At 41.1% G+C, this 24405-nt stretch overlaps 1 protein-coding gene across 8 annotated transcripts in view; it reads left to right on the top strand.

The window, feature by feature from the left end:
• Window positions 1–24405, top strand: part of agap1 (ArfGAP with GTPase domain, ankyrin repeat and PH domain 1) — a 766011-nt gene that overhangs the window by 592396 nt on the left and 149210 nt on the right. The gene's annotated exons all lie outside the window — the stretch shown is intronic.

Below are 24405 nucleotides of genomic sequence, written 5' to 3'. Positions count from 1 at the left end.
GAAACTAAATAAGTCCTAATCTTCCTCACAATGGCCGAGTGTTTGAGAAATGGCGTACTGTCTCATAATATGCCTTCACCTTGTTATCATATCCATTTAGTATGCTGCCACAAGTGCAGAGGAGGAAACACATTCATGACCTTGTTTATTTCTGTGGATATGATTTATTCAATAAAGCTCACACATCAAACACTCTGGAACTTGATTGAGATAATAAAATCCTCAGTTTGTGATCAGCTTTGCCAATTAAAGAATAGTTTATTGCAAAATATAAGAAGCAAATTGTCATTGTTGTTGTAAATCTGTCCTCTCTTGACAAGAAATTTAATTTTAAAATTTATTCTTCAAACTTTAGATTCATCGTGTCCTCTGTGGCTCAGCAGTTAGCAAACTCACCTTTGCCCCAAGGCTATGGTTTCAAAACTCTCTCCACTAACTTGAGTACAAAATTCAGGCTGACGTGCCCACACTGAGGAAGTGCTGCACTGTCAGAGATGCTGCCTTTTAGATGAGGCATGAAGCAGAGATTCTATCTGCTCTCTCACTTGGACATAAAAAGTCCAATGGTGCTATTCAAGGAGAACAAGGGAGTTCCCTTGGTTTCCAAACCAATATTTAACCCTCAGTCAACACAGAAACGGACTATTTTGTCATTATCACGTGTCTTAATGTGGTGAAAATTGACTACATTATTTATTAAATACTACAGTTATTGGCTCTATGCATTGCAAAGTCCTGAGATGATGAAAACTGTCTCCCTACCTCCCCCACCTTCACTGCCTTCCCTTCTTTAACATTAGACATGTCTTCTGTGCAGTACCATCGTGTCATTTCTCACACCAGTCATCCCAGGCTTTGTGAATTAAAATAATAATAATTTGACCTGCTCAGTTAAAATTATCCTAACATCTTTCCCATGAGTTCTTTATGTATTTAAGAGGGAGAGAAGGAATAAATCTCAGCTGAAAGCGAACCAGATCCGAGAGAGCAAAGACCATTGTTTGCTTTTGCCTCCTCCTTGAACCGTTTCAAATGCGTATATAACTGTCCTTCATGCCCTTAACCCCCAACTCTTCGAGCATCTTGCCTAAGCTCTTCTAGCATCTTGCCTAAACTGTGTATCCGTGAGTCTAATGAACATTAACAGAGTAATCATATTGGCCTAATAGCATTAACAACTTGATGAAGTTACATATTCCATTACAGCATGCTTTACAAGCTGGACAATTACATATCCGCAGTTACCTGGGTGAAATGTGGTTTGCAGTTTTCCATTTATTTAGAGAATTGAGATTTATTGATGTGGAAAAGAAAAACATCCATCATTATATGTACCAGCTGTCACTGTCAGTTTTTATCATTGGTGTTTTCACAGCAATGTATTTTTAATTATAATTTAATTACTGCATCTTCTCAGAAAGTAACTGCTTACTATGTTATTTTTACAATCAATGCATTTTTATTTCTGTTTCATTTGGGTGTGTTTTTATTCATGCAAATTGAAATACTGGGCCAGATCTTCCGATGGCAATAGCAGTGAAGATTGGAGCATTCATAGTTGTCGCACGCTGAGACCTTTTGTGATGTCCTGACTGTACGTACATGATAGCCTCCCTGGGAATTTAACCTTGTGATGGATAGATCTGTATTACCCAGGCCCCTCCAAAAATACCTTGGCACCTCTATATTGTCCCAGGTCAAGGGCTAACAGTGGAGGCCATTCCATCAGCACCCACCACAAACTTCCAAACTGCATCTCCACTCCCTTTGTCTACACCCTACTGCCCAATACCCTACACCAACTCAGTAGCACACCCATCCCTTTCGACTGCACTCCCTATTACCCTATCTGCTGAGTCCCCACTCAAACCCCCCTGTGCTTTCAACCTCTCCATTCACTCACACACTCCTTCTTCCCCAGTCAACACACCCTCAATCACTCCCCCCATTCAACCCCCCCTCGCTCAATGGCCCCCCGACTTAATGCCCCCCTCACTCGATGACCCCCCGCTCAAACCCCCACTTCACTCAACCACACCCCACATCAACTTCCTCCTCACCTCGCTCAAAGTGCCCCTTGCTCAGCCACCCCTCGCTCAACGTCCCACCCAATGAATCCCCCCCTCACTCAACCCCCTCGCTCACCCCCCTCACCCAACCCTCCCATGCAACCTTCCATCACTCAACACCTCCCCTCACTCAACACACCCCTCACTCAACACCCTGCCCCCCCACTCTACACCTGCCCCCCCACTCTACACCTGCCCCCTCACTCGACACGTCCCCTCACTCAACACGTCCCCTCACTCGACACGTCCCCTCACTCAACACCCTCCCCCCCCACTCAACACCCTCCCCCCCCAACTCAACGCCCTCCCCCCCACTCAACACCCTTCCCTCCCTCAACACCCTCCCCCCCCCACTCAACACCGCCCCATCGCTCAACTGCCCTTTCAATCAATGCCCCCCTTGCTCAACTGCCCCTCGCTCAAACCCTCCCGTTCAATGCCTCCCTGACTCAAAGCCCTCCCCCCAATGACCCCCCGCTCAACTGCCCCACCTCGCTCAACTTCCCCCACCTCCCCCACCATCCCCTCAGCCCTCCATCGCCCCTCCCCCCTTACTAATCCCACTGAAACTTTTGAGACTTTTAAACATTTCCTTAACACTGCAGCTGATTTAGTTGAAAGGGAGTCTGTCCTCTGCCCTTTTCCTCTTCAGCATTGTTCCCTGAGCTTGGTCGCAATGAGAGATTGCTGCAGCAGCCAGTGCGGGAGACCAGCTGCAAGGACAGTAAAAGGTAAGGCCATATATGTCCTTGTGGTTGGCAGCACTTGGCCCATCACATCACTAACCAGGAAATCTGGCCCACTTCTTCCACTTTAGTTTTGCTGCTTCAATTTAAGCATATTGTATAGAGTGAAGTTTACTGTACTCTGTCTCATCATCATCCTAAGGACAAGAACCATACAGGGTTCAGTACATCATAAAACTCTTTCTGCACTATCCCAACAAGCACACCCTGGTACAGCATGAGGTTGGACGCAACCATCTCTCTTCCACCTCATCTTGTTTCATTGAACTAGAACTCTGAAAAGGACAAACTACTGAATTCTGGTGACATTTCGGTTCTCAAACATGTCCAGCCTTATGTAGTTATTGTTGTTTTGTGATAAAGCTTATGCTGTCTTGAGTGGATTTGTCATTCACGATGATCTGACTCTTAGGACTCAAGTGACTACAACAATTAAAGGAAGGGAATGAGTTTACAGCCATATCAATGCAAATACTGTATAAAGCCATTCCTTTAAGAGCTTTACACAATTGACTATACAGTAGTAATCTATCCAAGGTGGGTGTGGGAGTGCAAATCTTTCAGGAATACAAAATGAACCTCTGTAACTTGCTTTTATGTAACGTCTTGAACACAGTACCACCTCCAAAGACATTTCATTGAAGTACAATTAAACAAAATTAAAAACTGAAATGCACCAAGGTGACTGATAGGATTTAAGGTTGGCGTTGAAGATGGAAATAGAGGTGAAAATGCTTAGCAATGTTATAACTCACACAGCATTTCCTGTGAAATTCCAAATGTTTCTAAGCATTACTTGTAAAAGAAGGATTCATGAGGTGAGAATCCATGTGGAAGATGGGGGTGGGGGAATGAAATGGAGAATAGAAAGTCGTATGTGCCTTCATGCCTTATTCGTTCCAATAATTAAGGACTGGTGAGTGTATTACTAATACTGGGCGAGACTTCTCTAGCTTTGTATCAAACTGAAAGAGAAATTATGTATTGATGTTGCCTACACCTTAATTTGGGTTTAATTGAAAAGAATGTGCAGGAAAGTCAGTAATATGTTCCTAAAGGAAATGCATTTATCAGTCATTGGAAATGTCAGCAGCTTAAAAAATATACATTTGTGTTACTGAATTATTGAACACAGATCAAGCTCAATGACTGCAGATGAATTTAAATTCTGGTAGTTACAAAGCAACTGTAACCAATTTAATTTGTTCATGATGCAAGAACCCATGGAGATTGCAGGCAATCTTTAAAAGAAAGCGGTGTTTATACTGTTTGCAGAATGCCTTTACAGTGCAGTGCAGGACCAGAATTATACAGTCAGCTTTTTTGTTACTATTACCTACTGAAGCAAATGGAAATGTAAGTCTATGCTGGACCTGGTATCTGATTGTTGGGCACAATATCATCGTTTGCTAAACTTAATGGACTGTCTCAGTCTTTCCCTGAGCACTAGGAGTATGAAATTATCTTCACAAATTTCCCCAGGTGGTCCAATTTGTAGGACCACACAAACTGGATTTTACGCTAAATATTTAGACAAAGCAAAAATAATCTCTTAATATTCCATTTAATCAGCCCAGTCAGCATTACTTGGCTAAGTTAGCAGCCAAGTTAAAATTAATTGATGAGGCCTTTGAGAAGTAGGATTGACAGTCAAATATAAGCTCAATAATATGTAAATACTCTACTTAAAAGATCAGGCTGAGGTAAACAAAAGGAAGGGATGTTATACCTTGAAACCATAAAGTGATCAAGATTTTCATTTTTACAAGGTCGATTCTTAACAGTGTAGTATTTGCTTCTCCCTTTTTGATACTGTTGGCATCTTGGTTTTGTGCTGGTAATCGATGTCCCCAGTAATCAGTGAGATGATTTCAAGGTGGGAACTTAAGCATTTAGCAGCACTAACAGCTACTAGCAGGGGAAATGTTTCTCAGATCTCATGGCAGCCTGACACAGTTTTAAAAAATACTGTGTCTTCATTAGTGTCTGGGAGCCTTTGAGTAGTTCCCAGATTTAGTCGACATTTTGTATGCTGGGGATTTTTACTGTCCTTATTAAGCAGCTATTGGGGATCCCTTGGGTCTTGGCCATTTAGAGAGGTGCCTTGTATCATTAGGTACATTGCACTATAGGAAGCAGAACAGGGGAGTAAGAGGTGCGAGTTAAACTATGAGAAAATGGGGCCAAGAGCTAAGCTCCTGCCTCCAGTAACTGCTGGAGTAGATTTATCACAAGTCGCTTCGATCCAAGGCTCAGGCTCTGATACACGCACAACTGTTTATCATACTAATGGTGTCACACAGACTGAGCGCATCAACTTATAACAATTTCCAAAAGAGATTTTGCTTCGTCCCTAAGTGAATAAGCAGTTTGATTTCATCGTGCGGTGTTTAACAACTACAGCCAGTGATACTTGTCTGTTGATTTTCCTGCACCCATTATGGTTATAGTCACATTTAGTCTTTAATGATCTGGATGAAGCAGTAATGATGGATTATTCTTGTGTGGCAAGGCTGAGGGAGATTGAGTTTAATCTTCAGTTATTATTTCCAGTGTCTGATAGTACCGAATGCAGTAAATTGTGCTTGTAGGACTGTAGTCACTGGTAAATTTCAGCCCTCTTTATCTCTTTCATGAATGCATTTAAAGGGGAAGCCAGACAAATACAAAAGGGAGAAAGGCCGAGCTATTATGTTGATGTTTGCTGAAGTAGCATGAGAGGAGGCTTTTATGGAGCATACTATTGGACTGTTTTAACTGCTTTAAACTTTGTAACTCATTCCAAGGGAGACTATGAATTGAGGTCACAGTAATATTCAAACCTCAATTTTCAATTGTTTCCATACCATTGTATTTTAGAATTGAGACTTCATGATATGTTTCCATCAGGATGTTCCAGTAGATTCAACTCAAGCTGCTTCTAGCTGAATGCGTTGATTTGCGCATTCACCATGATTCTAGCACAAGGCACACAGTACAACTCACCTTGGCAGAAGGGGTTGAGCATGGTGTGAGTGGGGTAGGTTATTGCATTCTGGGGTTCTCAATCTTCCTCAGCTTGCTTGTAGACTCCAGGATTTAGTGACTAACCTCCAGGACTGTGAACAATCTTAAGAGAAAAATCAGAAGAATGTTTTAAAAAGTTGAGGGATAGGGTAAACAAATCTCTTTTTGACCAGTTGTCAAGGATTATGCAACCTGTATGATAGAGATACGTTTGGCTTTTTGATTGGCTGTTGGGAAGGCTGTGGGGCTCCCTGAGTGTTGGGATGTTGGTTGACCACTGTCTGGAGTGTGGGGTTGGGGCAATTGGAGGCAAAAGATCAGGTGATGGCATCTCCAGGAGCGTGACCAATAATGAGTTTGCCAACCTCACTATATCTCTTTCGATGTCCAATTTCCAGTTCTTACATACAGGTCGTTCTGCTAGAACACACGTTTTGTCAACGCAATTTGGCTATAAACCAATTGACGATTGTGGGTGTTGTTTTGAATGGGTATAGTGCTTTTATATTAGCAATTTCCTGCAGAATGATTTTCTTTAGTGGTTTTCCACAGCGTGATTTTCTATAGCACAAGGTTGCAGAGGAACACAGCCTTCGTGTTATAGTAGAACAATCTGTTAATAGCTTATGTATGGTGTGATGTAAGCTGTGGGATTCATAGGTATGATGTCTCATATTATTTGGAATGTGTTTGGATCTGGTGTTTGAGTTGGTAACTGATGGGTTTTTCTGTGTGTCTGAAGTTAACTGCTAACTTGTATTTATGCAATCCTGGTGATTTTTAATTTAAAAAAAACGCTGTTGAAGCCTGGCTGTGCAGTGAATGGATCTGTCCACTAATGGAATCTGCATATTTTTGATTTGTTTGCAATCCAGCATGGCTTGTTTGTTAGATTCTGGAATTTTTTTATATACTTAAGGGAAACCCACATAACTGTAAGACATTTAGCTCAATTGGCTAGACGACTGGTTTGTGATGTAGAATGACAACAATAGTATGGGTTCAATTCCCATGCCATCTGAGATTACTATGCAGATCCCAGTTTCTTAATTTTGCCCCTCACCTGAGGCATGGTGACTGTCAGGTCAAATCACCCCTGGTTGTATCTCAAATGAGAGAGCAGCCTCTGGGACTTGGACAACTTGACTTTTGACTAGTCAATTGTTGTTTGGTTTTGTTTCAATTTATAAAGGTGTGTTTTGAGATTAATGGCAATGTACAGGTAATACTATCAACTGGGTTCATAACAATGGTCAGATGTATGCTATTGAGAATATTGAAAGTGTAGTGCAATTTCCTTTAATGCAGGAATATAATTAAACTGTTCTCCTGTACCAAAGTCTCCTGTATCTGCTTGCATATCTCTGAAGCTCTTCATTTTTGTCCACGTAATTCATCAGAGGAATTGAAATAAAAGTCCACAATGGATTATGCAACCAGCAACTTAAAAAGTCTGTTCATGCAATGTGGTTAATAAAGCATGTCATTTGAGAGAAAAACAGAAATTGCTGGCAACACTCAGGAGGTCTCACAAATACCTCTGTTCAGATACTCTTCATCAGAACAGTCCTGATGAAGAGTGACCAGCCTTGAAATGTTAACTCTACTTTCTCCGCACAGATGCTGCCAGACCTGCTAGGTTTCACAGCAGTTTCTATTTGTATTTTGGATCCCTAGCGTCTGCAGATCTTTGTTTTATCCTGTCATTTGAGAGCCCAATTACATCTCATAATAATCACGCAGTCTTCTGGCCACAGTTGTTGAGAGGCTGCTGTTCCCCCTGTAGAGGACAGCCTTGTTAGTACCTGAGATTCAACTGGAGAAAATCATGCTAACGCATAATTTCTGTACTGTGTGACTTAGTGTTGGCATTCCTGCTGTCCTTGTTCTAGGTGGTAGTGTTTGAATGTTGAAAGAGCCTTGACGTGTTACTGCAGTGTGTTGTTTAGATGGTTCATAATGTTGCTACATTACGCCATGACAGAGGGAGTGAATGTTGAAGGTGGTGAATGGAGTGCTGATCAAGTGGGCTGCATTCTCACGATGTCGAGCATCTTGAGTATTGTTGAGCTGCAGTCATATAGGCAAGTATGAAGTATTCCATCACACTCCTGACTTGTGTCTTGTAGATGGTGGACAGTTTTGGGGAGTCAGGAGGTGAGTTACTTGGCTGAAGAATTCACTGACTCTGACTTCCTCCTGTATCTATAGTATTTTGATTTTCCTGCTCCTCGGATGTTGCCTAACCTGCTGTGCTTTTCCAGCACCACTCTAATCTAGACTCTGGTTTCCAGCATCTGCACTCCTTGTTTTTACTATTTTTGTGGCTGGTCCAGTTCAGTTTGTCGTTAGTGGTAACCTAGAATTTTGACGTTTGGGATTTTGATGATGGTAATGTCATTGAACATAAAGGGAAGCTGGCGAAGGTGATTGTGTAGCATTTTTGCATAATGTTACTTAATTTACATTGTTTCACTTTAGCCTTGAAAAAAAAGGATCTTGCATATCTGTTGTACCGTTCGCAGCCTGATGATGTCCAAAAGATTTAGTCAATGGAGCATTTTTTTGAAGTTCATTGTTGTAAGGTGGGAAATGCAGCAACATGCACTGCAGTAATATGATTAACATCAGAATGTGAAATAACCAGGCAATATGACTTTGTGATGTTGGTGGAATAAGTTTGGTCTGAACACCATGATTCCAAAAATATCACACTTGGTTTATTTATGTTTGCCTGAGCAACTGCGCCTTGATCAAGCAGCTTATCAAAGAGATGGCAGCCATCCCTCGTTACTCTTCTAGTTTGTCAGCCTTTATTTTTGTGCTGAAGACACAAAGTGAAGCATGAACCACCAACCTTCTGACTCTGTACTGCCAGCTAGAAGTGGATTTTCAGCTTCAGGAGTAGGTTTTAAACTAAGAATCTACTGAATTGGGACAAGAGCACTAAAACTGAACCACAGCTGCTACTCAATATTTAGACACTAGTGATTTTATTTTATTTGGTAGTAAAATTTATTTGGCATGCTGTGCAGCTGTGAAAGGCACTAGAGAAATGTAGGTTTTCCTTTTCATCAAACTTTGTTGTGTATTTTTGGCAGTGAAGAAGACCTGACAGTGCAGAGAAAATAAGTTGAAGGAGGAATTATTTATACATTTTTAAAATATGGTGCATTCTTGTACAGAATTTTTTTTTCCAATTTCTGTCTTGTATTTCAAACTATTCCATTGATTGTGTCCCCACCCATCTCTCTCGCTTTCTTCCCTGATGTTCTCCAAAACATTAGTAGTGGCCACAAGGTAATCATGATGGCACCATGCTACCCAAAACGCAGTAGGAGATCGATCTAATAGTCACCCCCAACAGCTCCAGATCTTCACAAGTATCAGATTGAACAAATTAACAGCTGAAAGGTCAATGTTCCTTTACACCTTGCACCTCAGGTACCCTCATGATGACACATGCTCTGTGCCACTGACTCCTTACTCTGGTCTCCAGGAAAATTGTGCTGCCATTATAGATATGTATGTGATCGGGCAACAACAGCTGTCTTTAAGAAAGACAGCAGAGACAAAACTGCTCACATCAACTTAGAAAATGAACAGTGCTGGTGTCTCTGCCAGCTATCTGATCTGTGGGATTTTCTTCTGCTCTGGTTTTCAAAATTCTTTTTGTCTCTTTTAATTGTTGTCCCATTTCTACTCTTTATTTGCTTTACTTATTTCTGGCAGTTGATGGATTGATTGATTGATTGATTGATGCAGTTGTACATCTGAACTGGTTTTGCTCTTACCACATTTGCTGACACACCAGGGAGGGATGCACAGTTTTCTTAAGATCTTAAAATATGAAGGATCCAGTTTCAGGGAAAATCTTCGCCACCTGAGTGTGCCACATGGCATTTTCTTAAAATTGAGTCCAGAAATGGAAAAGAATGATTAAAATTGTGACAATGCTATCAAATTGCCATTCATATCAAGTTAATTTTGTTTTTCCCTCTTCTAATTTTACATGACTCCCAGATTGTTCGTATTTCCAGCACTGATTACATACTATCTCCTGGGGTACTGATGATGTCTATTGGCAAGCCAAGCACATCTTGATGAAGCCAGGAGTCCCAAATCAGTGTGGTCCTCATCATTCAGGTTGCTGCTGGCACTGGTCAGTGTACAAACAGGTTTCTAGGCCACTGACTTTAGTGCTTTGCCCAAGGTCACGATTCTTCATAGGTTCCATCTATTCCATTTGTGTGAAAGTTTACAATCTGACCACAGGACATGCACTAAAATTCCAGATGTACTAACCCCAACCTCCCCCCCCACCCCCCCCAACCCCCAGCTCCTCCTCACAACCCAAACAAGCAAACCATTTTTGATTGCAGCACAACTTGCATTTTTGCAGTGACTTTCATGACCCAAAGATGTCCCAGAGTGTTTTACTGTCAATCTAAATTAGTCATAGGATGAGAGTGTCACTGGCACATTATTGTCGGTCTGGAGTCACATGTAGACCAGACCAGGTAAGGATGGCAGTTTACTTCCCTACCGGAAGAAAAGGACCTTTGTGAACCAGTTGAAATTTTTCAACAATCAATAATGGATTCATGGTCATCATTAAATTCTATACCATAACATACAATTACAGGGAAACATAGCAAATAGGAGCAGGAGTAGGCAATTTCCAGCCTGCTCTGCCACTTCATTATGACCCGAGCTAATCATCCAACTCAGTACCCTGTTCCTGCTTTTCTCTTGCATACGTCAATCTCTATTAATTGACTGGAGTATCAGGTGAGCCAGTTACCATCAGGTTGCAGCAGTACTGTAAAGTCTTTGTTGAGAGAACTTTAGACAGCGATATTCATTGGACCAATGATTGCGGCAATGGTGCTTCAGACACACTGCAAGGTAACAAATATCCGATAGCTGCTGTCTGGCAGGGTGTTGCAAGGCAGTAATTCAATCAAACACCTCTAATGATGACATAAACTATGAAAATGAATTATGGCCTGAAACTCACTGTCAACCTTATGTCATTTGTTATATTTTGTAGTCTAGACTTTAGCATTCAAATTTGAGAGTCCTTACCATTTTGCAGTGTGTACTATCACAGCAGCACAAAGTGCAGTTCTGAAATTGGGTATGAAGGGGAATGGCATCATGTGACTGACATCAAATTTCACATGTTACCAAAGAATATATATCGTATAATACATATATAAAATCCTGTGCCTTTGCAGTTAAAGCCTGCCTATTATTGATTGTATCCACGCCAGCAGTAATTAGAAGTGCTATCAATAATTTACATTAGTCTTAAACTGGCTTTATAGACAGTTTTTCTGCTGCCTATTTTGTTCAACTTTTATCCTCATTTGTTTCTTTCAGATTTTTTCTTGGATATTTGCTGGCATTTATTGCCAATTCCTGGCAAAGCAATAAAAAAACTTTAGATATCTATCGAACTTCTGCCATCCTCCTCCCGTTCCAGTGTGATTATGAGAAGGTGATAGTAGGCCAACTGAGTGCCTTAGTATTTGGCTGGAGTCATGTAAATTCTAGTCTGGGTAAGGGCACCAAGGTCCATGAAAGTGTTTTATGTTATGTATGAAACAGTGGTGGATTTAGAAAAATCCAAAAACCTCATGGTCACTTTACGTGAAACTAGTTTTTACATTTCAAAAGTTTTAAACTCAGAGAAAATTTGTAGTGGGTTTTGAACCTCCGTTCTCTAACCCTGTAATCCCATAATCTAAGACCATGAAATTTGGAGCAAAGCTGGGCCATTTGGCCCATCAGGTCCACTCCACTATTCAATGAGATCATGACTGATCTGATCATTTCAACGCCATTTTCCTGCCTTTTCCCTATAGCCCTCGGTTCCCTAACTGATTAAAAATCTGTCTATCTCACCCTTGAATATACTTAACAACATACTCCTTATTGCCATCTATAGTAATGACTTCTACAGATTCATTTGTATCTTTTTGTCTTAAATGGGCGTCCCCTTATTCTAAGATTATGACCACTGATCCTAGATACTCCCACAAGGGGAAATATTCTCTTTGCATCTGACTGTGCTATTCTAGCCAGAGAGCTAGCATTGGACCTGGTCTATTTTTCTCTGTCCACAGATGCTGCCAAACATTACACGTTTGCACCATTTTTATTTTAGATTTCCTTCTTCCACAGAATGTTATTTTTGCACCATTATTTTACCTTGCTGATGACATTTTACTTTTGGATGTTAAGTATGTAGACTGCTCATCAAAGACCTGAATTACAGCCAAAAAACATTGTACTGCTTTCACCCAGCCCCATCATCCCAAGTAAAAACTTGGCTTTAAGCTTATCCCAAGTAAAAGTGGATCTCCCACAGCCATTTTTGTTCACTAGGATGTCAATGGATTCATGGGAAGCCTTAAAAACTACCTGTGGCAATGAAATAAGACTCTTATGTGAGCCTTAATAGGCTACTTAAGGACCTTAATAGGTCCCAAGGGCAGGTGGGCTACCAATGTCTCTGCTGCTTCTATGCATAGCAGGAGATAGCATCTCTTGCTTCCAAACACTGACGGAAAGATAAGGTTGAAACATTCACAACAAAGCCAGAAGTGTGAGTGGGTGATCCATCTCAGCCTCCTCCAGAGATTCCCAGCATCACAGATGCCAGTCTTCAGCCAATTCAATTCAGTCCTTGTGATGTTATAAAATGGTTGCAGGCACTGAATACAGCAAAGTTACAATACTTGAGAAGCTTGCCATCATCCAGGGCAAAGCAGTCCACTTGATTCGCATCACATCCAAAATCCACATCCACATTCCTGATGAAGGGCTTTTGCCCGAAACATCCATTCTCCTGCTCCTTGGATGCTGCCTGGCCTGCTGTGCTTTTCCAGCACCACAATCTCGATTCACATCGACAACGTCCACTCTTTCTACCATCACTGCTCAGTGGCAGCAGTGTGTACCATCTACAAAATGCACTGCAGAAATTCAGTAAAGATCCTTAGGCAACACCTTCCAAATCCATGACCACTTCTACAAAGACAGCAGGTACATAGGAACACAACCACCTGCAAGTTCTCCTGCAAACCACTCACCATCCTGACTTGGAAATATATCGGAGTTCCTCTGCTGTCACTGGGTCAAAATCCTGGAATTCGCTCCCTAACGATATTGTGGATATGCCTATGTGACAGGGACTGCAGCAGCTCCAGAATGCAGTTCACCACCACCTTCTCAAAGGCAACTAGAGACAAGAAATAAACTCTGGCCCAGCCAGCGACACCTATTTAATAGAAAAAGAGTGGGCTTTAACATCTAGCTGCTCCTGTTGCACCAGGCTACAATACTCCGAGCTAGCTCCATACATATTATGTATGTAATACAGTGGTTTCTTCTAGGCATCATAGTGTATTAGTATTGAAAGATTTCTCATTTTTGACACTAATCATTCACCCACTTATGAGGATTTTGTAAGATTTAACTAAGGCTCCCTGTTTCAGACCCTTGAAAGATCCTCTCACTGCATTACCATTTGCTTTTTCAATCTGACATCAGACATTCTTTTGATGTTGCCTTTGTTCTCGGAGCCACTTTCTGTGGCCCATACCCACTTGAAGCCACGTTGAAACTGCGTAAAATAAAACAAGCATATGGTGAGCAGAAAGAGACCATTTCCATCCTGTCAGTCCAACATAGGTTTAAGCACTTGGATGTAAAGGTTCACTGAAGTAATCAACTGTTTTGGTAATATTTGGATACAATGAGAAAAGAAACATCTGTATGTCACAGAAATGTCGAACACACATAATGATGAATGAAGTTAAATACAGGTATGTATAAAAATTTGATTAGATCGCAGTTGGGTACTGTGCACAGTCCTGTTCTCCAAATTACATAAAAGGATATGAACTGCTGCAAATAAAGACTGACAAGGTTGATACTGGAATTGTGATATTATAAGTATAAGGCCTTACATCTCAGGTCTCTTCTTTTTTGCCTCTAGAAAAGAGAAGGCTCAGGGTGACCAAATGAAGGTCTTAAACTGTTTTCACTTGTATGGCTAGTAGATAGAATAATAAATCCAGCAAGGAATTCAAGAGAACCTTCTTTACCCAAAGATGCGTTAGAATATGGAAACCCCAACAATTTGTTTGGGTTGATTTGGATGAGGCGTGTAATGCAAACACATTTAAGAATGGCTTGTTTCTGTACTGTATTTGTGATGGCATTCCTTTTTCAAGTTGAAGAAATCTACCTTGAGAGTGGGAAATGGTGGTTTGGGAGAGTGTATTTTTTTTCCCCATAGCAATGTTCTCCACGACATCTCATCAGCATGCAAATGAATCTCAGCAATAAATTGGTGTCACAGTTGGTCTGAAGCTAGGTTTGATTATTTCCAATTGCTGCATTGCAGTAAAGGCTGTCCTGTTTATGTTCCACTTGTTTAGAATCTACTTCAGCATTGAAAAGGATTTTTTAGTACCCTGATACCAGGGTTAACTAACCTGGCATAATCATAAAGGTTAGTCAATGTGCCTTTACCTGGCAAAGAATGTCGAATTAATATGTCAGTGACAGGATGAGCATGAACCTCACTGCCCACAGAATGCAATGTATCATAATTTAAAAATGGAAATAAAAATCTCATTCACATCTGAAACAGTACTCCAAAAGGGCTGCCACTTATTAAATAAAAAAATCACAGTCGAGTTATCCACTTTCACCACCTTTACTTCTAACTTAAAATAATCCAAGAAAAAGTACTGGTGCTGTCACCTGTTGAGTTTGTAAAACTAGTTTGCATTTTATGACTTACAAACACCTCTGTAAGCCATCACTATGCACAGTTTCAGTCTGCACATTACAAGATTGTAGGAACATTAGTGAAGGTGTCAGATGGATTTGCCAGAATGACAGCACCACTGAGATTGGATTTTCCTGTAGAAAAGTGCAAGGCTGAAACATGACTTAATAAAATGACTTTAAATATTATGAAGTGGCTTGATAGAACAGAGATACCTCGAAAATGTTTCCACAAATCTTAAACTAAGAGCCATTAACATAAAAGTGGTTAGTTAAAAAAAGAATCAGTGGTGAACTCAGGAAAAATGTTTTGACCAGAGAACAGTAAGCTTATCCAAACTAGACACTCTAAACTTTGTTATTCTTTTGACTATTTCTGAAACAGCAACCTTCACCGGTTTATTATTCTTGGGTGTCTGAATCTAAAGCACTATGTAGATTAGGAAACATTATCCACATGGACTAGATTATTATTGCCCCACACCAGATCAGCAAATACCTGTTTCTGCTTCTCCTTCAGACTTGTCTTTATTTCTCTCCTTTCCTACTACCTGTTTTTACTTTGAATTCCCACCAGTGTCAGTACCAGTCTTTCATGAGGAACTTTTTCCGAATACGCAATATTAGTATGACTCTTCACAGCCCCGTTAAGACTTTGCCTCCTTGAAAGAGGAATTGTCTCCCACAGCAGCACTGTGCATTCCCTACTTGGGTTAACACAGCTCCCTCAGGCTGTCAGATTCAGTAACTTCTCTCTGACTTGCAGCCTATATTACCAACAATTTCTGTTGAAGTTGATTGAGTTCCCTCAAACTACCCACATCAGTAACTCCACCAGTATTAATGACCATGGCTATTTCTTGGGACTAATTGACCTTTTTCACATTATGTAACTCCAGTAAGTTTGCTTTTTTTTTAAACCATTTTGTCAAGATTGTTTTAATGAACAGTTGAAAGCCGATGTGAACAGGACATTGAATTCTTGATGTTTCTCCATAATTGATTCTTTTAATCAAATTTGTTGATTGAGACTGTCGCTCATTAATGATTGTCAACATTAGTGGTGTTTCAGAATTCAAAATGATCACATCAATGTATAACTCAGACAGAAAGAATAATTCAACAAGTAGTTGGTGCAGCTGCAACCTATCAATAAAGAATCCCATTGTGTTCAAGCCTGAAACAAGACCTGACTGCAGCATGTCAGTGCAGTTGTCTTTGATTTGAACCATGCAAGAATTTCAAGGTCCAAAAAATTACAGGTTGCAGCCTTGTGAGGTCAAGCTACTTAAAATGCAATGATAATGTTGAATTGATCAAAAGTTTCCCATGTCTCAGCTTGAGTATTTGGAGTTTTTAACTAATGCCAAAGATTGGGGGAGTGCATTGACTTGTATTGTCAGCCAATCTTGAAGGCTTTAAAGGTAATTGCCTATATACTTGCTTCCCATGTTCTCATTCTGTGTATTATTTTAAAATTATTGGTCAACAGCAAATAAGTAGGCATCATTTTGGGTGCAGTTCTCTTCATTGTCCATAGTTCATTTTATCAAAAAAGCCAGGTTCTGGGAATTAACTCCGTTTTCCTGTACAGATGCAAGACCAAGATTCTGCCTTATGGGATTGGGTCACTAATCTCAGTGATTTGAATGCCAGGACTTGGCCTTGGGAGTTTACGTTCTTAATGGCCACAGCATGCTGACCTCTTTCTTTAAGCAAGAATAAAAACAGGTTTTCTGTACATGTCCTTTCTCACCAGAAATAGTACTGACAGTTGGAGGACGACCTTCCAAACATTGGGGCACAAAGATCCCAAACCCACATGCAATATCCACTCTCAAGCCACATCTGACCACTGGTTTTGCAGTATAACACAAAGCAAACTGATGAGATCTGGAATAACATGAGTATTTTGGCTTTTACTCTTTAACTGAACAGTAGAATGAACATCTTTTTGAAATGTTTCCAAATATAAAAGATTATATGTGCAATTTCAGGAATTTCCTGAGTATTTAATTCAAATGGGCATCGCTAGCATTACATTTCTCCTACATTTATCATAAAGCACTCAGTGTGTGGAATACAAACAGGAGCATAACCTTGACCCCTATCACTTTCGTTAAACACATCTTACACAACACATTTATATGTTTTGACAGTGCATTATCTAAACTAAGAGCTAGGAACAAGACATCTGCCATCAAGTTGTGTTGACAGGGTCAGTTGCAGAACTCCTACAAAGGACAAATGTTGGAGAAGACAGCAATGAAACTTGGCTGTTCCTCCCCAAACATTTCAGATGCTGCAATTAATTCAATTATAATTTTGGAAGTTAAATGATTGCTGAGACTTTGCAAAGTGTACTCTGTAGCTACGCCATTGTTACAGTGTGGTCAGACTTGTGAACTGAAAGAAATCTTTTGGCCACCTCCGCAATGCTATGACACGTTTCTCAGAAGCACCCCAAAGCACATCTCATATTTGAAATATGCCACTGATGTTATTGTGTCAACATTGAATAATATAGCTAGTATTGAATCCACATTAACAATATGGGCAGCATGGTGGCTCAGTGGTTAGCACTGCTGCCTCACAGCATCAGGGATCCGGATTTAATTCCTGCCTCAGGCAACTGTCTGTGGAGTTTGCACACTCTCCCTGTGTCTGCATGGGTTTCCTCCAGGTGCTGCGGTTTCCTCCCACAGTCCAAAAATGTGCAGGTTATGTGAATTGATCATGCTAAATTGCCCGTAGTGTTAGATGAAGGGTAAATGTAGGGGAATGGGTCTGGCTGGGTTGCGCTTCGGCGGGTCGGTGTGGACTTGTTGGGCTGAAGGGCCTGTTTCCACACTGTAAGTAATCTAATCTAATATCTAATGTCTGCGTGGGCTTACTCTGGTTGGTCCGGTTTCCTCCCATAATCCAAAGATGTGCAGGCCAGGTGAATTGGCCATACTAAATTGCCCATAGCGTTAGCTGCATTAGTCAGGGGTAAATATAAGGTGGGGGAATGGGTCCGGGTGGGTTGCTCTTTGGAGGGTTGGTGTGGACTTGTTGGGCCAAATGGCCTGTTTCCATACTGTAGGGAATATAATCTAATATCCTGGGGATTGCCATTGACCAGAAACTGAACTGGATCAGCCATATAAATACTTTGGTTCCGAGAGCTGGTCAAAGGCTGGAAACCCAGGAACGTGACCCATTTCCTGACTCCACAAAGCCTGTCCACCATCTACATGGCTGAAGTCAGGAGTTTGATGAAATACTCCCGACTTGCCTGAATGAGTGCAGCTCCATTAGCACTCGTCCAACATCATACGGGGCTAACAGCCCACTTGATGCAACACCCCACCATAAGCATTCACACCTTCCACGACACTGATGTGACAGCAATATGTAAAATATACAAATTGCAGCAACTCATCAAGCCTTCTCTGACAGTATCTTCCAAATCCTGACCCTTACCATCCGGAAAGAACAAGGACAGCAGGTGAGTGAGATCACTGTCATCTGTAAGTTCCTATCCAAGCCAAACATCATCTTGAGCTACAACCCTATAATCGTTCCTTCACTGTCATTAGATCAAAGTCCTACTACTCACCAGTCTCCAGATGGTGCACCCTTTGATTCCTTTTGCCTTAAGAAATATATATGACTCCTTCTTGAAAGCACCTAGACAAGAGTCATCCCCTAGACAAACAAGCCAAATAATATTCTGAATAATTTTGATACAGTTCATACAAAGGATCAGCTTCTGAAAATTGCAGTTTGTACTGTAATCTTCACAGTATCGGACTACCAAAACCAAACTTGCATCTTGATTAAACTTAACTGAATCACATGGAAAGTTAATGAGGCTTAGATTGTCATGATATGGCAATTATGCTCAGAACAGTGCACGTTTTCCAATACAACATTGTCATTTTATTGTTATGACCTTGCAGGCTGAAGTGTAGGTAAAACCAGTACCCAAGTGTGGAACTATCTGAAGGTTACTTTGCCTTTAGAAATAATTATGTTTGTGGAGTTGGAACTCTTTATTCAGGACATTGTTTGATCCGCACTTATTTTAACTGATTTTAATGCCTTCGAGTTTGTGTTAGGCATTTCCAGATTGGATTGCTACACCTCAAATCTGATCTCCTCCTCTAATCACGTTTCAGAAAGGCAGCTAATCCTGCCAATCTGACAGTATTTCATTTCGCTCTGAGTGTGATTGCCAATGGATAAAATGCTAGGGTTTCATGTCACCAGTGCTAGGATGGGATAGGTTTGCACTATGGCCTGAGGCCTGTGAGAATTGGGTTAAAACTGCTCGAATGCATTTCACATAGTGTCCTTTGAGCCAGGTAATAAGAAACTTTGATCTCAATTGCACTCTTAAGGTAAAAGGTCTAAAACCTGGGCCATCTTGTTCCCATTCAGTTGCTTTTATTATTACAATCTATTTTTCTGCAGAGATGCTCAGGAGTGGCACTTACTGCTTCAACCAGATTTCCAACTACTTATTTGGGTAGCTACATAGTCCTAATGGCCTTCTGGCATGGAGGGCTGCACATACAGTTGATCATGATAGAAGATAATGACGGAGCGGGCCGTTAATCGTGTACAGTTAATTGTAAGGTTTGAGATGGCATCTTGTCAGCAGAGATAAGTTGTCACTTTTCCAGTTCAGCTGAAACTAAATGATTGTAAAATAAGTTATGGGTGTCCTTGGGCTTGTCTGGAGAATGATGGCTGAGAACGCATTCTGGTCCCATCAGTCTCGGGCAGGCTGCTTGATATTTATGTGAACTGAATGTTATTTTATTCCCCCTCTAGTCATGCTTGTCAGCTTCCAGAGTGAAAAGTGAAACCACTTTCCCAACTCGTACTTCAAGTGTCGAAATGCAGCTATTGCAGATTATTATTTTTTTTGAACATTGATGCCCGATTGGGAAGAACTAATATGAGACACTGAATATATGAAAGGGTCGCAAATGTCCCTCCCCTGTGAAATGGAACCTATGAGTTTTAATGCTCCTGTCAGAGCTGGTTTAGAAGCAAAAATGATGGTGTAGTCATCTAATTTCTGCCCCCTTTTTTAGATAACTTGTAGCAATCAACCTTTTCACGCTTTGATTGATACAAGGCACATGCCTATTTTGTATTCAATCCAAGTCGGATGCGTTGCTTTAAAGGGAGACAGAGCAGACACTAATTTACAGTCTTGAATTAGACTGTCGTTACTGCTGTTTTCAATGTTACAAAGTTAAATTGATGATTAAGAAGTTAAAGAGTATTCAATCGGCAAGTGGCTCGAATACTGTGTAAATCTTACCAGTGGAAAGTGAGGACTACAGATACTGGAGATCAGAGTCAAGAGTGTGGTGCTGGAAAAGCACAGCAAGTCAGGCAGCATCCGAGGAGCAGGAGAATCAACGTTTCAGGCATAAGCCCTTCAGCCTCATGTAAGGCTTATCCCCGAAACATAATTTCTCCAGCTCCATGGATGCTGCCTGACCTGTGCTTTTCGAGCACCACACTCTCAAAGTGCTGATCTTACCTCCATGGGTCTCAATCAAAGGCATTCTTGCCCTCCTGAGAACCAAGGGAGCTATTTTAATTGCTAAAAGCACCAAAGCTTTTGATTTAGGAACTGTGCTCTGAGGTCTCAAGTTAACGAAAGTTTTATTGGACCCACCAGGCTAGTTTTGTTTACCCTGTTTCACCCCCAGTCTGTCCCGTCCTGACACCATGAGGGCAGACAGGGGCCACAGATAAGGTATGGCATGCATTGCCTGTAAGTGTGTTGAAAGCAGGTTTCTTTGAGGGTATTGGATGATTATTTGAATAGAAATAGTGTGCAATGGTATTAAACAGTGTCTTAGGACAAAACAGGAAATTGGCACTAGGTAGTCATGCTCACTTGAATAGCATATACAGACATAATAGATTTTCAAAGTTTGTGAGAAGATTTGTAGCTCGGGTGCTCGTTGTTGTGGTTCTGTTCGTTGAGCTGGGAATTTGTGTTGCAGATGTTTCGTCCCCTGTCTAGATGACCTCCTCAGTGCTTGGGAGCCTCCTGTGAAGCGCTTCTGTGATCTTTCCTCCGGCATTTGTAGTGGTTTGAATCTGCCGTTTCCGGTTGTCAGTTCCAGCTGTCCGTTGCAGTGGTCGGTATATTGGGTCCAGGTCGATGTGCTTATTGATTGAATCTGTGGATGAGTGCCATGCCTCTAGGAATTCCCTGGCTGTTCTCTGTTTGGTTTGTCCTATAATAGTAATGTTGTCCCAGTTGAATTCATGTTGCTTGTCATCTGCGTGTGTGGCTACTACCCATCTCTGGACTCATAGCAGAAGCGGTAATGCAAAGATTAGAACAAACAGTCTTACCGCACATTCAACCCAAACTCTGGGTCAGATATGTGGATGACACCTTTGTAATCATTAAAATCACAGAAATAGAGAACACACACCAGATCATCATCGCCACGCTCACAGGAATCCGATTCACTAGAGAGGAAGAAAAGGACAACCAACTCCCATTCCTAGACGTGATGGTACAGAGAACACCTAACGGAGAATTCACCACAAAGGTATACAGGAAAGCCACACACACAGACCAAGTCCTGAACTACGAAAGCAATCACCCCAACACACACAAAAGAAGTTGCATCAAGACACTATTCAAAAGGGCCACAACACACTGCAGCACACCAGAACTGCAAAAAGAGGAAGAAGAACACCTATACAATGTATTCGCCAAAAACGGATACCCGCACAATTTCATCAACAGATGCCTAAGGGAAAGACAACGGAACGAGGACATGCGCAACCCAAAGGACTAGCCACACTACCATACATCAAGAGCATTTCTGAACTGACAGCCAGACTACTGCAACCACTAGGACTCATAACAGCACACAAACCAACAGCCACTCTCAGACAACAACTCACCAGGACAAAGGACCCGATACCCAGCATGAGCAAAACCAATGTAGTGTACAAAATCCCATGCAAGGACTGCACAAAACACTACATAGGACAAACAGGAAGACAGCTAACGATCCGCATCCATGAACACTAACTAGCCACGAAACGACACAACCAGCACTGAGGATGTCACCTAGACAGGGGATGAAATGTCTGCAACACAAATTCCCAGCTCGGCAAACAGAACAACAATAGACATAATAGATCAAATAACTGCCTCCTGCTCCATAATAATTCTGTGATTCTATTTCTGTCATTAGTCACAGTGCAAATTTTGGAAAAAGGGTGGTGTTCAGAATAAACAGACAAAAATCTAGAATGGAGAGGTTCAAGATTTTCTCAGCAGTGCCAAACTCTGGAATCAGAAGCTTAGTTAATCACTTTGTTGTTCCTTTTCCACATCAGTGTTTGTTTTGCTGTCTGTGTTACACTTTGGACTCTGAAGCTGAGTGGATTTTAACAGACATTGGAACAGCAGAAGGTCCAAAAGGAAGTTCTGGATGAAGAGCAAAGGCATAACCTTAAATTTAGAACCAAGGAGGTTGATGGAGTTAAGACATAGATCAGCCAAGATCCAATTGAAGGTGTGCTGTATATGTGGTAGTTAGTTTCCAGTTTGTAACCTTGTGTTTTTTTATGCCCACCGCCCTTTGGATGATACAGATATCATGAGCCTTCCAGGGGACCAGCTGAAGTTTTAAAACTGAGATTGGCCTGCAGCTCATCATTTTATAATGTAAATATTGTCATAGAATCCCTACACTGTGGAAAGAGGCTATTTGGCCCATTGAATCTGTACTGACCCACTGAAGAGCATTCCACTCAAATACGTTCCTGAACCTATCCCCATAATCCTGCATTTTGTTTTAACCATAGTTAATCTACCTAACCTACACATCCCTGGATACTACAGGACAATTTAGCAAGGCCAAACTGCGTGTCTTTGGACTTTGGGAGGAAAACCAAGCGGACACTGAGAGAATGTGCAAACTCCACACAATCACCCAAGGCTGGAATCAAACCAGGGCCCCTGGTGCTGCGAGGCAGCACTACGAACCACTGACCCACCATGATGCCCTTGTTGAAGGGCAAAGGGAGGTCAGTGCTGTCATAGAACAGTTGGTGTAAACCACATAATGTCCAATACACTCATCTACACAGTGGCACTGCTATCACTTTCAGGCCAGGCACGGGCAGAAGCAAAATGTAAGTGAGCTACAACCTTAGACCCATCAGCCACTACCTGATAGAAAACAACCGAGGGCCTACAAATACAAGTTACTCCCGTAAGACTGATTTCCTGACCTGAAGTTCAAATCCTGGAAAGCCATTCACCTTACATCTATAATCTCAATAGCCTCAATAGAAAACAAAGAAGTTGTTCCATTTACATACAGAACAACTTCGATTATCCGAACATCAATTATCGGAATTTCCAATTATGTAAACAAGATCTCAAGGTCCAATAAAACGTTATCCATTATCTGAACAATTCATTATCCGAACTCTTAGTTATCTGAACAAAGTAATCCCTGCCCGTCTCATTCAGGTAATCAAGGTTGTTCTGTAATGCCTTTTATATCCTTAAGATGTACCAAAGCACCTTACAACCAGTGAAATATTCTGAAACGTAATCTTGCTATAATGTAGTAATATGATCGTCAGTCTGCACGGCGCAACATCCCACGAAAAGCAAATCGGCTGCCCTTGTTCTCTGTGTCATAAAAGTGGCTGAAACAAGTTATCTATTCATTGTCACTGATGGATAAATATTGGCCAAGGTAGAGTGAAGAGCTTCCCAGCTGTTCTTTGAAGTTAAATCATGGAGTATTTAACATCCAACCAACAGGGCAGGCAGGGGTCTTGTTTTAATATTCTCATCTGAAAGACTAAGGCTACCACTGATGATAATAAGGGTAGTGTATCCTTCAAAGAAAATTGTGGCAGGTTTTTTTAAAAAAAGGTGAAGTGAGTGAATCTCTTCTGTGTATCCCCATCAATGCAGTCCATTTAAAAAAATGAAGCTTTCCTGCTGTACATCACTGTAATGTGTAATAAAAGTAATCTTGCATAGAAAGATAACATCTTCGTGCTCATCTGTGGCAACTCCGGGGATCTGCTTCAGGCCTGTGTGCCAAAACATTGCTTGCTTCCAGCTGTACGTGCAACCACGTTCTGAGCATAGTAGTGTTTAGAAGAAGTAGGAAGCAGCCCTTAAGGGAATTTAAAGAAAAGGATTTCACCACCTCAATGCTACACTGAATGATAATGATTTAGGGCTGTGGTGAATGCATGTTTCCAATTGAGGGGGAGGTAGCAAAGTGCATTTGTTGAATTTTTTTGAGGTGAAAGTAGTGGAAAGTATTTGTCTGCAGTATCATTAGAGCTTAAATTGAGTATAATAGAAATCAACATAACAGCCAAACGGACAATTGTTCAGCACTTCTGCACAGGATCAGAGTTTTTTTTATTAATAGAGAAAATTATACATTGATTGATCTGGGGTTTGGGGCTCAGAGCCAATAACTTAGAAATTCATGTATTTGGAAAATATTTGAACTGAGTTCCAGTCATCGGTTCCAATGATCACCTTCAGTGAGAGATGTAAGTATTTTGAATGCCAATACCAGAGTTGAAGTCAGTGGAGAAACAAGACATTCATTGTTGATTTTAAAGAAAGCCATTTACAAAGATCTAGCAATCTGTTGGGCACATTCAGAAGCATTTTTACTCTGGCATCAGATGCAAGAGGATGTCCGACATAAAACAACGTTTACATCAACTGGTTAAACAGACAATCC

The sequence above is a fragment of the Chiloscyllium plagiosum genome, unplaced genomic scaffold (genome assembly GCF_037043375.1).
Source record: "Chiloscyllium plagiosum isolate Xiang-an unplaced genomic scaffold, Cpla_swu_hap1 HiC_scaffold_7, whole genome shotgun sequence".
Taxonomy (NCBI): Eukaryota; Metazoa; Chordata; class Chondrichthyes; order Orectolobiformes; family Hemiscylliidae; genus Chiloscyllium; species Chiloscyllium plagiosum.
This window is presented reverse-complemented; position numbering and strand designations above follow the sequence as displayed.